This window comes from Cetorhinus maximus, chromosome 8 (genome assembly GCF_964194155.1).
Source record: "Cetorhinus maximus chromosome 8, sCetMax3.hap1.1, whole genome shotgun sequence".
In the NCBI taxonomy this organism is placed as follows: domain Eukaryota; kingdom Metazoa; phylum Chordata; class Chondrichthyes; order Lamniformes; family Cetorhinidae; genus Cetorhinus; species Cetorhinus maximus.
The window spans coordinates 71,569,137-71,586,017 of NC_135886.1; the positions used below are offsets into that span (position 1 = coordinate 71,569,137).

The 16,881-nt window shown below is 40.9% G+C and overlaps 1 protein-coding gene across 2 annotated transcripts in view; it reads left to right on the forward strand.

Moving 5' to 3' along the window:
• The window catches only part of LOC144683716 (uncharacterized), a 131,565-nt gene that overhangs the window by 55,042 nt on the left and 59,642 nt on the right, over positions 1-16,881 (forward strand). The window lies entirely within an intron of this gene.

Genomic DNA, 16,881 nt, shown 5'->3' on the forward strand with positions numbered 1-16,881 from the left:
TCCTGGACCACAGGTTTCTACACGGAAACTTGAAAATGTCATCTAACATTAAAATCTGAAGCTAAAATGGGAAATACTGTAAATACACAGCAAGCTTTTCAGTATTTGAAAATAATCTAAATGTAAGTTAGATCTTTCATTAGAACTAGAAACTGTAAAATAAACTAGCCTTCAACAAAACTAACAGTGAGGTATGCTGATTCTTGTCAGAGATTGGAAATGATTTCATTTAATGGCTTGAAAATGTTTCTGTTGCAAAGGAATGAAGTAAAAATCAGTGGATAATAAATGTACAAAGATTATCTCAACCAGTGAAAAGGTATTAATAGAACAAAATATGTGAAAGCAGCAATGAAAAGGCTTGGCTTCAAGCATATATGAAAACAAATGCTGATAAAAGAATTTGACATGACAGCATATAAGAAAATGGGTCACAGAGTTTGCATTGAGCTTAGCTGAAGCATTGCAGAAATGGAAGTGATGAACCACAGGGAAGTCAAGGCCGCACTTTTAGAAGAGTGAAGATGTTTTGCAAATCAGCCGTCCAATTTCTGTTTGGTCTTTTCAATGTAGAAAATATTACACCATGGACAGTAAATACAGTATACTAGATTGGAGGAAGTATATGTAAATTGCTGTTTCACATAGGAGGAGGATTTGGAGATCTGAAAATCAGTATGGTAATAACAAACAAGTGTAAGAGAAATGGCAACCAGGAGTTGGTGATAGAAGAATAGGTAAAGGTATCATGAGAGAATGGTCCCTCTGGAAAGCAGGAAGAAGAGAGGAGGATATGCTTGGTGATGAAAGTCATTTAATAATTACCTCTTCATTGATTCATTTTTTTAAAAATGATATTAAATGGACAGTGGTAACTTAAATACTAAATTGGCTAAGGAATAGGAGGCAGGAAGTATTGGGTGGATGTTTTGCTGACAAGAGAAGCTTGCAGTGGAGTGCCCTAGAGGCTGTTATTGAGCCATTACTTTTCTTGCTGTATGTAAATGACCTGGACTTGTGCATAGGGACTATCATTTTAAATGGTGTGAATGATGCAATAAAGAATAGTACAATAGTAGCAGACTTCAGTAGGAATGTAGACAGACAGGTGAAACGTGCAGACACATGGCAGATGCAATTTAATGTAGATAAGTGTGAAGTGATGCATTTTAGGAGAAACAACATGGAGAGGCAGTATAATTTAAATGGTATTATTTTCCACTGTGTCTCCTGCCAATGTAAAATGGCCATCTGCGCATGCGAACTGGTCTGTGCAGATGTCACTCTGCTCAGTCAGAAAGCAGTTAATTTCTTGATTGCACACAGGATATAATTCTGCTACAGCATGTTCCAGGCAAACAAGATGATGGGCCATAATATGTTTAGTATTGAGTAATTGGGACAGACTTGGTTCATAATCTAACTAAAATTTGAAAAGGAGAAATGCAACAAATACTAATATCCTATATTGCAGAAAGTGTAAATTTAATGGGATGAGTTAGCGTAATTACAAACAATCTGTAGGGAATGACTGTGAATTGGACATGCATCAATGCCACAGCTTTAAATGCTGTAGGCCCCTGCTTCCCCAAGCCCACTACCACCCAACTCCCCCACTCCCTCACCCATTCCAGGTTCGGAAACTTTGCATCCAGACCTGTGCTAAAAGTGTAAAAATGGCGGAGAAACAATAGAACTGCACATGCACGGCGTCGGCAGCAAACACAGCCATTATTTTCAAGGGGAGTGCAAGAACAGAGAAACCTGGAGGTTCATATTTACAAATTTTTGAAGGTGGCGGGGCAAGTTGAGTATGCAACTAAGGAAGTTATCAGATACTTTGCTTTATAAATGGGGGCATTGAATTCAAAAATAAGGAAGTAATGCTAAAACCTTACAAATCTTTAGTTAGGCCTCAAAGAATATTGTACACAATGCTGGTCACTGTTTTGGACTACCACCATGTTCTGTGTACTCTTGGCGTGGTTCCTGGCTGCTGGTACGTGTGACCTATCTTCCCTAGACAGACTGTAGTCTTACTCTGGTACTTGCTTTAAACTGGTTTATTAACACTATATAAAGGACAGGTTATAGAGTAGTTACATCTCTCCTGAGCACAATGTGTTCCCTCTCTCAAGAGAGAGTCTACATCACATTTCAGCATATCTATTCTATTAACCCATTACACTACACCTTCCACCAAATGTTCTATCAACTTCTTAACAACAACATGAAACTATGTTTTAACCATTTATATTCTATTTCTGCAACTCCCTTTTTACTACAAATTCTACCTAACTACTACTCTTTCCCCTTCACAAGTCACTCTTATGAGGGATTTAGTCTCCCACAGTTCTCGGCCCTTTGGGAAGACGTCTTTGAGACATGTGGGCATTCTTCTTTACCTTGGAAGTCATCACCATGAGCAAACTGGGACTTTGGCTTTGCAGTATTGCTGGCAATCAGAGTGTAGAATCCAGAACTGCTAAACTGTAAAGATTGTGGATACTTGCAACAAAAGATGGATGCAAGAGAGAAGACTGAAGGAAGTCAACCCATGGATTCTTTTGAACTAGAAGAGAAAAAACTAAGACTCTTTCAGGAATGTTCTGTTTCCTCAAAGCACACGGGAGAATGACCTGAGAAGATGAAGGATCTTCAACTCCAATTAAGACTGTCACAGCCAAATAATTCAATACTGCATTGAAGATGAAAAAGGTATTGAAGATCAGAGATTCTGTTGAATCTGGATGATGAGAAGAAAAACGACAAATTCCTGTAGGCATTTCAGGAAATGAAGAAGAAATAATTTCCCAATGACATTTTGGAAAGGAAGCTCTCTTTCTGTAGGCAGTGGTAACATTTCCATACTTCACTTTGTCCATCGTGGGCAATGGGAAGATTCTTTTAGGATACGAAGATAAGACAACACCGTTTTTTAGAATGAGATGAATCTCTAAGACGATATGAAGACATATTTTCTGTAGTTTCTTGTAGATGAACATCTTGGAAACGTGTTTCCTGAACGGAATTCTGAACCTTTCGCAGCTCTGAAGATTCTGCCACAGCATCTGTGTTGAAGAACAGCTCTAATGGGAAGAAGATTTTCAGCTGGGGCTGAAATATGAACATCAGTTTACTTTCACCCCTTGGAAACAGGTGCTACCAACTCTTTAGCAGTGTGATCCTCTATGGACTCAAGCCTGGAATTAAGCAAGTCATTCTGCCTGGAAGACTCTTCATGGTTAACCAGCGAAAGACTGGGATTGCATTGGTAGATCAGTGGAATAAATATCTGAATGCTGTTCAGTCGCCGAAACAAAGCAGACTCTTCAAAAAAGACAACAGAGATGTCATAATGGTGCGTCTGTCGATTGGAATGGCAGACTAACCTCTAGGACCTCATCCTCCAACAGATCACTCAATGTCGCAACAGCCTTTTCCTCATTACTTTCTTCAGGAAAGAGCCAGTTCAGGTCCAAAAGATTTTCATGCAGTTGGCTGCTATCTGCTTCTGTGCTTTCTGTATCCGCCACCTCTGGCCTAGCTTCGTAAACAACGGAGAGATCCATAACCTCATTATCCGGCTGGGGCCTAGTGGATGTATTTCTGTGATGGAAAGGAAATCACTGCTGATTGATTAAACCCCGTCAGCTGCGATAGGCTGAAAATCCACTCATTCTACATAAAACATCGAAGATTGTACCATGAAATAAATTGAGCTTTCCAAATGCTGGTTTGTCATTTGGTTTTTTCCAGAATTCCTAGTAGCGCCAACATCTCCACTCAATAAGAATGTACATTGATTGTGAACAACATAGAGAGAATCGATAACCTGTCGCCCTTTGTAGCAAAGAGGAGCAATTATCCTGCCTTTCATTGGAAGGTTTGTGCCACCTGGACCTTGTAATTTGATATCTGATGGATGAACGGATATTGTCTGAAGCCAATCTAGATAATCTGCTAGCATGGTATGCCAGCTCCAGTATCAATTTTAAAGTTGGTTTTAACTTGCACTGTTGACTTCTCCTAGAAACTCTGTAATTTCGCCTTTGTCTTGATTTCCAATTTCTTAGATGGGAGTGTGTTTCGTAAATATTCTCTTGGCTTCTTCCCTGATTTAAATTGTTGGACTTGCAGAAAAGCTTGAAATATCCAGTTTTCCCACACTGGAAGCATTCCACGCATCCTGCTGGGCAGTCTTGGTCTTTGTGTTGCTTCTTTGAAGCACAACGTAAGCATCTCAAAATGGTTTCTATGGAGTTTCCCGCCCTTTCATCTGTTTTGGCGGGCTTTGGAATGGGTGGAGCTGCTGCCTGTGGGCCTACCCAGTTAATGGAGTCACCTGGAGCCTTGGAATTATAGCCCGGTTTATTTCTGAATTCGGCCTGCCGCTTGATCTAAAGTGAGGTCGTCTTTGCTCTGTAGAAAGTCGGAGAGCTTTTTAACCCAGACATCAATGACTATGTGGTCATGGATCAGCTCGTCCTTCAGCACCCTATATCCACAAGATATAGGTGATGTAGGTTAGTGAGAAATAATTCCACTGATTCTCCTGGCCTTTGGTTAAAGCATGCATGCTCCATCATCAGATTGTGCTTAGCGCTAAAATACATGTCAAAGGCTTTGAAAACGGTGTCAAAGTCTGCATGGACTCTTCTATCTCCAGCCTCAGAAGAATGCCATCTGTGACTGGACCTATGGCATAAAGAAACAAACTGATTTGCTGCTTTTGTTCTTTAGCATGAAGGCCTGATGCTGCTCAATATCGGAGGAAGTGCTTCTTCCATAACTCCCATGCTTGGACTCTCTGTGGGCCCTCAAGACGTTCAAATGGGTACAGACATCATTACCTCTTTCCAGTTTGCAGTCTCATTTGGTAGGGTTGTAAGTATGAGCTGCTACCTAGTTTTCCTTCACTCTCTCACCATGGTTCTGTTGATGGCACCATTCTGGCTAGATTGGTGTCACCACCGCTGCTACCATGTTTTGGACCACCACCATGTTCTATGTACTCTTGGTGTGGTTCTTGGCTGATGGTATACATGACCTATCTTCCCTAGACAGACTGCAGATTACTCTCGTACTTGCTTTAAAATGGTTTATTGACACTTAAATGACAGGTTACAGAGTGGGTATGTCTCTCCTGAGTACACTATGTTCCCTCTTCTCTCTCTCTTTCTCTGTCTTGTTAAGGGTGATTTAATAGAAGTATTCAAAGTTATGAGAGGTTGTCATAGAGCATATAGGAAGAAACTATTTCCTCTGGCAAGTAGATTTGGTAACTAGTCATAGATTTAAAATAATTGGCAAAAGAACTAAAGGGGAAATGAGAAATTTATTTCTGAGGATTGTTAAGGCCTGGAGCACATTACCTGAAAGGATGGTGAAATCAGATTCCATTGGAACTTTTAGAAGGCAATTGGGCATTTACTTGAATAGGACTAATTTTCAGGTTTATTGGGGAAAGCTGGGGTGCGGGAGTGCATTCGCTGCTATTTAAAAGAGCCGACACAGGAGTGACAGGTTGAATGGCCTCCTTCTGTGCTGTAAGATTCAGTGATGCTATCCTATGGTCTAAGATTTTATACATGGCAGAAGATAATTGGATGTATGCAGAGACTGTTAGATGAAAGGTAAGGACAAGAGGATCATATGTTTGATAGAATATGTTTGGAAGAATCAAAAACCTCAGCTAAGGAAAAGGGAAAATATTTCAGAAGCTCTGATGTGGAAGTATGGCCATCAGAGGAGGTATAAGGTAAAGGAGAGAAATTGGGGAAGAAGCATACGCTGTTATTTGAAAGTATCTTTGACTGGTAATAGGCATCTGTGGAAAAATCAATGCTAGCGAGGAAAGGGAGAAGTTCAAGAAGGTGAGGCAAGAATCAGTGATTTGTAACGTACTGATGAGGGATTGCCTCCAAATTCCACCATAGTGGAGAAATCTGCTAGTTTGGATTAAGGAGAGGAAACAATTATCAATGCAATGATGGAAGCAGTCAATGAGTGGACCTAACTAGGACTGCAAAAAAGAATCTCCCATATATTCCACAAAAGGACCAGCTTAGCTGAGGTCAATGCAGTGACCGACGGTGACACCTTTTATTGGGATGAAATGGGAAGACTTAAAAGATAAATTGTTCAGAATGAGAACAAGTTCAGGCGAATAGAAGAGGATGTGTTGTTGAAGAAGAGGATGATGGTGATTAGAGGCTTAGTGGGCCACTGTTCAAGCAGCAAGTAGAGGCAACAGAGAGATTGCTGGCAAGGGCTAGTGGTGTAATGGGATTGTACCTCTATGGTGAAATCAAGATGATTGGCCCCAAAAAATATGAAATTTCCAAAAAGCAGTGGTCAGGCTTTGTCTAGCATACTTCCTCTAAGTTTGGTCCCCTTACATGTTAAATGATATAGAGACCCTGGAAAAAGTCCTGAGGAGAGTCACAGTTTGATACCTAGTTTAAAGGCTTTAAGTAACTTTGATAGGCTTAGAGAGCTTTTTTTACTCTAGAAAAGTGCAAACTTAAAGGAGACTTGCTTGAGGCTTTTAAAATAATGAGAGGATTAGATTTGGGCTATGCAGGTAGGCTATATGAGTTAAGATTGGATGTGAAGGACCATGGGAAATAAGTTGCATAAGCATAGAACTAGGTTAAGTTATTAGGAAGATTTTCTGTTCACAAAAATCATAAAACTTTAGAACAAGTTGTCCCCTTATTCAGTGAGTACACATTTTCTGCAAACATTCAAAGGACGCTGAACGAGCTCCTAACTATGACTGACATAGAGTACAAAAGGTAGGTGGGTAATTTGTGAATGAGTCTTTCCCCACAGTGATCTTGTGGAACTCGTTTAATCACCTTCAGTGCCAGAATTTTTTCCCCAAAATTTATTTCTTCTCTCTGCCATGTGAATACACACAGCTGGCTGAAAGTACTGTAGAGGGGGATTCTGACGATACAGGGTTGGAAGCTCAGCTTGGACTCAGTTAGGATATAGGGGTTGCAAACAATCTGGTTCAGCCTGAAACAGTGGGATGGAATTTTCTCTGGTGATGGGAAAAAGAGGTCAGGACATGTTTCCAGGACATGTACCTGTTCCCTGTGATTTTCCTGAGGCAGCCAATTAATGTCCAGAGGGCAGGTTTACCATCCAATTAAGGGCAGCGATGGGCTCTCAAAGCTGAAGGGAAAATCAGAGGCCTTCCACCTTTAAAGGAGCAGCAGACTGTAATGGAAGGTAAGAAAAAGAAGGGGGAGCTTCAATTTGGAAGCACCCTCTCTCCAGCATTTTAAATGCCTCCAAACACCTAAACTGGCCATCGCTACCTGTGGGAGACTGAAGGCTGATTGGAAAATTACAGTTGAGCTCCTTTAATTGTACTCAATTAGGCTGCTCTTGAGCCTGATCAACTATCCACCACAAGGGAGGTGTCAGCTGTGGCTCAGTTCATAGCACCCTCGCCTTTGAATCAGAGGGTTGTGGGTTCATGTCCCACTCCTGGAAACCAAGAACTGTGATTGTACTTGAAAAGAGTTGAATTTTGTCTGTTGATAACTCGAAAGAGTATCCACCACAAGTAGCTAGGCAACCCTGCCGGCCCTGATCCTGCCTCTTTAAAAATGGCATGGAGATGCGATGGAGCCAGAGAACTGGCACACATACCGGTGGGGTGATTACAGCAGAGGCCGTAAATCCAGCCTAGTAACTGAAAAGGGTTTGGAATCACTGGCAAGAGTAGGGAGTTTGTGGCAGGGGCTGAAGATGACGGCTTTGTTTTTCGCAGTGTTTAGCTGAAGGAAACTGTGGCTCATCCAAGAGTGGATGAGGGGAGCCTGTAGATATGATGTACTTGGATTTCCAAATGGCACTTGATAAGGTGCCACATCTAAGGCTACTTCACAAAGTAAGAGCTCATGGTGTAAGGGGTGACATATTAGCATGGGTAGAAGATTAGTTAGCTAACAGGAAGAAGGATGTAGCGATAAATGGGTCATTTTTAGGTTGGCAACTTATGCTTAGTGGAGTGCCACAGGGGCCAGTGCTGGGGCGTCAACCATTCACAATCTATATCAATGATTTGGATGAAGGGAACAAATGTACGGTAGCTAAATTTGCTGATGACTCAAAGATAGGAAAGTAAGTTGCTGAGGACATAAAGGAATTTAGATAGATTAAGTAAGTGGCAAAATTTGGCAGATGGCGTATAAGGTGGAAAAATATGAACTTGTCCTCTTTGGCAGAAAGAATAGAAAAGTAGTATATTTAAATCGAGAGAGACTGCAGAACTCTGAGGTTTGGAGGGATCTGGGTGTCCTTGTACATGAATCACAGACAGTACAGCAGGTGATTAGGAAGACAAATGGCATATGCTGTTTATAGCAAGGGGAATCGAATATAAAAGTAGGGAAGTGTTGCTACAGCTGTACATTGCCTTGGTGAGACCACATCTGGAGTGCTGTGTACAATTTTTTGTTCTCCTTACTTAAGAAAGCATATAATTGCATTAGAAGCAGTTCAAAAAGGTTTACTCAACTGATTCCTGGGATGAAGGGTTTAGCTTATGAGGGATGGTTGAGCATGTTCAGCCTATACACGTTGACGTGATAGGGTGGGGGAGCCTAGAACTAGGGGACATGGTTTAAAAATTAGGGGTGTCTCATTCAAGACTGAGATGAGGAGAATTTTTTTTTCTCAGAGGGTCGCTAGTCTGTGGAATTCTCTACCCCAGAGCAGTAGAGGCTGGGCCATTGAATAGATTCAAAGCTGAGTTAGATAGATTTTTGACAACAGAGCCAAGGGTTTTGGGGAGCAGATAGGTAAGTGGAGTTGAAGCCACAATCAGATCAGCCACGATTTTATCGAATGGTGGAGCAGGCTTGGGAGGCCGAATGGCCCACTTCTCCTAATTCTTGTGTTCTTGGATGTCAGACCAACAGTGTGACAACACCGAGGCAGTGAAGAGGTGAACAGAGCTAATGGAGGGACGCGATGGGGATTATCATTATGCATGTGGAAGCTGATTCATGTATGCTGATGATGTTTGAGATACTATGCTTACAATTAATAGGTAATAGGAATCAGGTGAGGGCAGTCCCACTGAACTAATGGAGGACAGTCATTGAGAAGAATGGTGTATTTAACCATATCAAATGCTTCAGAGGGGACGGGAAGAATGAGGAGGGGTAATCCATCATGGTCAAGTCAAAGGGAATGTCCTTTTCACAGGCTAATTTTCATCTTTGTACTGCCATGACTTGAAGCGCTAAAGGAATGGTATAGAGGTCGCAAGCTCCAGTGGAACTGATTTCTGCTGGATTCCCACTGATTTAAGGATCTGCTTGATCTTTCAGTCAGTCCTGTGGCTGACATTTGAAGCCCTCCCCTGAATCAGGCAGGAGCTTCAATATGGTATATAAAAGGGGGTAGAGATAAGAACTATGCCATTTTATGCTATTAGCACTTCAGACTTAGGTCAGTATTAAAACAGGGCAAACCAAATTAGGACTGGAAGAGTTGAAATTCCATTCCACAAGCCATTTTCTCTGCACTTCTACTAAAGGCTTATTTCTTGCTCAGGTACATTTTCACTGATTGATTGTGGTCAGCCCTTTGATAATCAAATGACCATTATTCATTTTGAACCTTGACAATGACCATCAGCAGGCTCTTTGAATCCTAGGATTGGTGGGGGTTGGGAGGGGCGGTTGAAGGGATTGTGTGGAGGGGTGAAGCTGTGCTGAAATTGGGAGGAGGATTATTGATTTCATTCGCTTGTTAAAGATATGGAAGATATCATACATAAGCCCCAATGTTTCTTTCCAGTGGGTTTCTGTTGAATTGTACCATTTGTTGTTGCTTTCCATTTTCTTCTCTAATTCCTCTTGAGCTTTAGATATGCCTGCCTACATGCACTTTGCCTTCTTCCCTGTATTCTCACTGTATTGAAATAGAGACTCCTGCTCTAACTCATTTTTCCCTGTGCATCAGGACTATGTACTTCTTACCTCCCTCAAACTTCACTTCCTCCTACAATTTAGAAGTTTTCGAAACCTTGGTTAAGCTTGGTATCACTTAACTATTTCTTGATTTACCTCACCTTCTGTATTTGCCTCTTCAACCTTAGCTGTTTTCTACACTATTGAGTGCAGAATGAGCTGACAGAAACTCACATCAGAAAACACTGGCCTTATAAGCATCATCTCACACACCTGAGGTCAGGATTAAACATATCAGATGACACCAGCTCCACTTAGAAGAAAAGTTGGCTTGAGATTAATATTTATATTGATGGTGTGTCCAGCAGATAGCTTAGTATGTATAGTACTTAAAATGCTACACATATCACAGTTCAAGTTCGAATCATGGTGGTTGATGAAGTTCTGAGTGCCTAATAACTCAGATTTTCTTCTGTTTCATCACAGTCAAATTTCTGGCTTTTAAGATTTGAGGTTTGTTATTGACTGTAAATTAGCTGAAATACACCTCACATTACTGAGGTCCAGCCAGTGCATATTAATCACAGAACCTTAGCACAGAAGGAGATAATTCAGCTTGTTGTGTCTTTGGAAAAAGCTACCCAATTAGTCCCCCTCCACCCTTACACTATAGCTCTGCAGATTTTTCTTTTTCAGGTAGACAGTTTCCTTTAGAAAGTTACTATTGAATTTATTTCCACCACTATTTCTGTCAGTGCATTCAAGATCATACGTCATAGTCTATATACTTATAGTCTATATACTTATAGTTTACATGCATACTATCTTGAATTCTCCATTGGATCAGCCAGGAAATCTTTAACATGCTGTACATGTACTTATTTTCAGTTGAGAAGTATATTTGTAATTATTGGTAGATGATGCCAAAATAGACCCCTCTCAGTGGCAGTGAGTAGCTGAGCCATGTCAGCCAGGAAGTTCCCAGATTCAATTCTTAGTCTACAGAATTAGTTGATTTTATTTGGGACAGAAATGGATGTCAGCAACTATGATCTAGGGGAGGGGAAATCAATCCTAAGTAGGGATGTTTGTTTGAACATGAACATTGGGCGAGGCTAAGTTATCAAAAGTCTCACAGTGAAATAGCCTGATGAAACTCACTATCTAGATTCTCACATAGTGAATGCTGCAAGTTTTCATGGAAACCATACTCTAGTTAGTTCCTTCTGAAGATGAAGGGAGAAAACCAGGTTGAATTGAGCAGAAGTATTTTGCAAGATCACACCATTACATGTGGTGTAAGAAATTCTGTTTCTGCATTGTAGCAACTTGATATCTTTGCATTTAAACAGAATGACTGGATGAAGTGTAACTTCCTCATTGCAGTTGAATTGAACACCCACCCATCATAGCCAAAGAGGATGTGTCAACATCATGTAACACATCTGGCCCAGACATTGGGCATGGGGGGAGATTGCAGTGACGCCTACAGTCTGCATTTTCGAACTGTCTAAGGGAAGTTGGCGTTGCTAATATCAATGGCTTGGTAACAAGTGACATCAACAAGACAAGTAGTAAAAGGCTGGTTTCTAATTGCCTAGGAAATTTATCCAAATCTCCTTAAAGTTGATAGATGTAGTTCACCAGGTATTTTGCTTATAGCTGATCATTAAAGGTTTTTTTTTTACATAAGTTATTGAGTAATTTCCTGTTTATACTGCTGCAGATCTTCAGGGAAACCTTTACTTCCTGTTACATGTCACTTAAAGTTAAAATGAGGAAAGCATGACTAGTCAAAAGTATTTGTGAAAATGGCACTCATTCCTAATAATGGTGTCTTGACTCAGCAATGGTTCCTTTCCCAGCTTTTCTGATTTCAGTGATCTTAATACAAAACATAGTTTTAAAATCAAAGAAAAGTGGGATTTTCGTTCAGTAGTATTCAGAGTACAAAGGGGTATATTCTCATCCTGTGCAAACGTTCACTCAAGAAAAGGAAAATAATTATTTAAAATGAAAACCAAGTGCTAGAAACAGTCAGCAGGTCTGGCAACATCTGTGGAGAGAGAAACAGAGTTAACGTTTCTAAATATGACTCCTGTTCAGAACTGAAAAAACATTTTGAACAAGAGTCATATTTGACTTGAAACGTTAACTCTGTTTCTCTCTCCACAGATGCTGCCAGACTTGCTAAATATTTACAGCACTTTCTGTTTTTATTTCCGATTTCCAGCATCCGCAGTATTTTGCTTTTATAAAAGAATTAGTTCACTCTTCGACAGCTGTTTGTACTAGATCTCATTCACCTTTCACCCTTGTGCTAGGTTGGCTCCCTCTGGCAATGCCTCAAATTTAAAATTTGCATAGTTGTTTCCAAATCCTTTTCCATGGCTTTAGCCCTCCCTATCTCTGTAACCTCCTCCAACCCAACAACGTTCTGAGATGCCTGCGCTCCTCCGGTTCTGGCCTCTTGTGCATCCCCAATTTTAATAACTCCACCGTTGCTGGTCGTGCCTTTATTGCTGAGGCCTTACACCCTGGAATTCCTTCCCTAAACCTCTCCTCTTTTAAGATGCTCCCTAGAAACAACCTCTCTAACCAAGCTTTAAGTCACTTATCCTAAGATAGGAACATAGGACTTATGAGCAGGAGTAGGCCATTTGTCCAGGCGAGCCTGCTCCACTATTCGATAAGATCCTGGCTGATCTAATTGTCGTTTCAAGTCCACCTTCCTATCTTCCCCCATAACCTTGACTCCTTTATCTAAAATATCTATCTAACTCGGCCTTGAATAAATTCAATGATCCAACTTCCACTGCTTTCTGGGGAAGAGAATTCCACAGATTAATGACCTTCTGCAAGAAAAAAAAATCCTCATCTCGTCTTAAAAGGGAGACCTCTTACTTTCAAATTATGTCTCCTGGTTCTAGTCTCTCCCATTAGAGGAAACATCTGCTGCTTTCCACCCTATCAAGTCCCCTCAGGATCTTATATGTTTCAATAAGGTTACCCCTCATTCTTCTAAATTCCAATGGGTATAGGCCCAACCTGTTCAACCTTTCTTCATAAGATAACCTCTTCATCCTAGGAATGAGAAGAGTGAACCTTCTCTGAATGGCTTCTAATGCAATTATATCCTTTTGCCAATAAGGAAACCAACACTGTACATAGTACTCCAGATGTGGTCTCATGAAGGCCCTGTAAAGCTGCAGTAAGGCTTCTCTACTTTTATATTCCACTCCCCTTGCAATAAATGCCGATATTCCATTTGCCTTCCTAATCACTTGCTGCCCCTGCATACTATTTGTGATACCAGGACACCTAGATCTCTCTGTACCACCGAGTTCTGCAATCTCTCTCCATTTAAATAGATTACTGTTTTTCCATTCTTCCTGCCAGAGTGGACAAGTTCACTTTTCCCACACCATCTTCCAAATTTTTGCCCACACACCTAACCTATCTATATCCCTTTGTAGACTCTTTATCTCCTCCTGACAACTTACTGTCGTACCTATCTTGTGTCATCAGCAAATTTAACTACCATACATTTGGTCTCTTCATCCAAGCCATTGATATAGATTGTAAATAGTTGAGGTCCCAACACTGATCCCTGTGGCACTCCATTAGTTACAACTTGCCAACCCAATAAAGACCCATTTACCCCTACTCTGCTTCCTGTTAGTTAACCAATCCTTCACCTATGTTAATATGTTACCCCTACATCATGAGCTCTTATTTTGTGTAGTAAGCTTTGATATGGCATCTTATCAAATGCTTTTTGGAAATCCACGTATACCACACCTGCAGGTTCCCCTTCATTCACTTTGCAAGTTACTTCCTCAAAGAACTCTAATAAATTAGTTAAATATAATTTTCTTTTCACAAAACTATGTTGACTCAGTCTGATCCCATTTTGATTTTCTAAGTATCCTGCTATAACTCCCTAATAATGGATTCTAGCAATTTCCCTATGACAGATGTTAGGGTAACAGGCCTATAGTTTTCTGCTTCCTGTCTCTCTCCTTTCTTGAATAAAATTGTTACATATGCTTATGCTGCTGATATGGGGAGCAGATTGAGCTGAGGCAGAAAATCAGCCATGATTGTATTGAATGGCAAAGCAGGTTCGAAGAGGCGTATGATCTACTCCTGCTCCTATTTATGTTCTTATATCAAACTTTGTTTGATAATGTTCCTGTGAAATGCCTTTGGACATTTTACTGTGTTGAAGGCACTTTATAAAAGTAAGTTTTTTTTGAGTGTTTTTATACCAAAGCAAAAATTTCACATCCTGTTTTAATTTTTCATCACTTCCAATATGTGGATGATACATTTGCTCTCTTTAAACCCCTAACAGCATATAGTAATTTCCTTGCATGTCTTAATGGGCTCTATCCTATGCTCAAATTCATCTTTGAAGCGGAGCAGTCAAATGAACTCCCTTTCCTTGACGTACTAGTTGAGAAACCTGCCAGGGAGTTCTCTACCTTCACTGGTCAATACACGCATTGGGATTCTTACAGTTCCATGTGCTATAAAATTGGCCTTATCAGCAATCTCATAAATATGGCCTAAGCCATTTGTTCACCATGGAAGCTTGATGCTGAAATAGGGCACATCAAAGACATCCTGGCTACCCTGACCAGATCATTTCGCGCTAACTCATGAATGGGTCTAAGGCCGTCACTTTCAGTCCTGAAAAATGCCCAGTCTACCTCAGATTGCCCTGGAAGGACAAGCTACCTCAAAACTTTGAGCAACAGGTGAAGCTAGCTGTTTCACGCTGCTACTGTGCAGGTGCAACATGAGTGATATTTGCCACTAACAGGATGCTGCTGTCAAGCCAAAAAGACATTTTGCCTATCTCACAAATGAGTAATGTGGTATATGAATTTCAGTGCCAGGTATGTAGGCTGTACGTCCCAAAGACTGGCAGATTGTATCAAACAGAATGTCCCAGCTGCTGTTTTGCAGCGGGCAAGGTACAGATTGTACCCAACCAGCCCGTGCTTGTAAAACTCAAAACAGTGTTCAACGTTCAATGTGATTCTTCGATCGGACAGCATTCGCTAAGTACTCCTCAGCGTACTAAGAATTATGCTGACAGCTAATTTAAGATAATCAGGCTCGCAGTGTGGCGCATTTGCGTGTACTGGAAGCTACATATATTAAAACACAGAACCCTGTCCTTTGCAGACAGAAAGAACACACACGCAGATTGTGCCTGTTTCAGCTAAACAAAATAAGTGATAGTCATTCACTGGTTCATTCCTCAGGGCAATGCCTTGACCAATCAGGGTCAAGCTGCCTGGTTTAAATTTCAAACAATGCTTGGCAGTTAACTGTCAGTTACCATCAATGGTGCAATCTCAATGGCAATGCCTCTACCAATCAGAGTACGCTTGCCAACCAATCAGCACTCTCTTCTCATGCAGTATAAAGTTGTTGCTTCCCCTGAAATTGGTATTCTTGTGATTGCCCTGATGAGTGCAAGACGAAAAGCTTCAACAAAATGCTTTTTTTCAGCAATACTTTTTTTTCTTGAAATGTGGCAGGATAGTATTTATTGTCCTGCCACAGTTACCCCTGAGGGTATTAAAACCACATAGTACTGGGGAAAGCCATATGTAGGCCAGACTAGGTGAAATTGGTGGCATTTTTATGATCAGTTGATACATTCCACAGTTAATTTGTAGGCTGACACCAGATAAAATATCAGGTGAATTCAATTTTACAACTTATGGGCTGCAAGTTGATTACCATTAGGTCATTAAGTTGTTTTCTTGTAATAACCCAGTGGAAATTAGCAACTTGCCTTGCTGTCATAAGTAGTCCAATGCTTTGGTCAGACAACATGTTGAGTACTGTGTCCAGTTTTGGTCAAGAAGGAAAATCTTTAACACTGTGGTTAAATGTTAGATGCCAGGCGCTTGAGTATATACCAGTAGATTTGTTTTATAATTTCAGGCTGCAAGTATTGTGGGTGCACTTCCTTTAGAAAAAGTTAGACGAAAAGCTTGATACTTAAAATTTAAAGACAGCTTAAGGAACTGATCACAGCTTTGTGTGCTCTTCTGTACTTGATAAGACTTCACAGAGTGACGTTTAAGGTAGTGAAGCCTGATGTCTCACACTAACCATTTCTATGATTGATGCACTTTACAGTTTTAAAAAAATGGTATATATAATGCGTATGGTTAGGAACTTTCAGCAAAAGAGAATAGACATGTCTACCACCAATTACATTTTAAAGTTTAGAGTACTTTTCTAAGAAAGTTTAAAAATTAGACACCAAGGGCAGAATGTTCCCGGCGGGTGGGGGGGGGGGCGCTCGCCAACATGTAAAATGACGTGCGGTGACGTCAGGCGGAACTCAGGTAGGCGGGGGCTCAGCAAAATCAGCTGTGCGCCCACCGACTTGTCAATGGCCAATTGAGGCCATTGACAGAGTCATTTAAGTAATTAATGGACCTGCCCATCCAACCTTAAGGTTGGCGGGCAGGCTGGGAACTCTGGCGGGCATTAGAAAAAGCATGAAATCTCATCCACGGGCAGGATGAGGTTTCATTTAGGTTTTAAAAATTTAATTAAAGTTTTTTTTAAAAGTTATGGACATGTCCCAACTCATGCGACACTGTCACATGAGGGGACATGTCAGCGATTTTTTTTTTTCTATCTTTAATAATCTGTACAGTAGTGACAATCTCCCCAAGGCAGCACTTAGCCTCAGGGAGATGAGTGCACTCTTTTGTGCGCATGCGTGAAAGAGCGCACTCTCGGCTCAGGGAATGCACCCCACCCCCGCCCACACAGGGAGCGCAAAATCCTGCTCCAAGTTTTCACCCCTCTGAAAATGAAGATTTGGCTGGGCAACGTTAATAATGTACCCAGCTATCATAACCTGTTTAAATCATGTGCTTTTTCATTGTTTCCACACTCT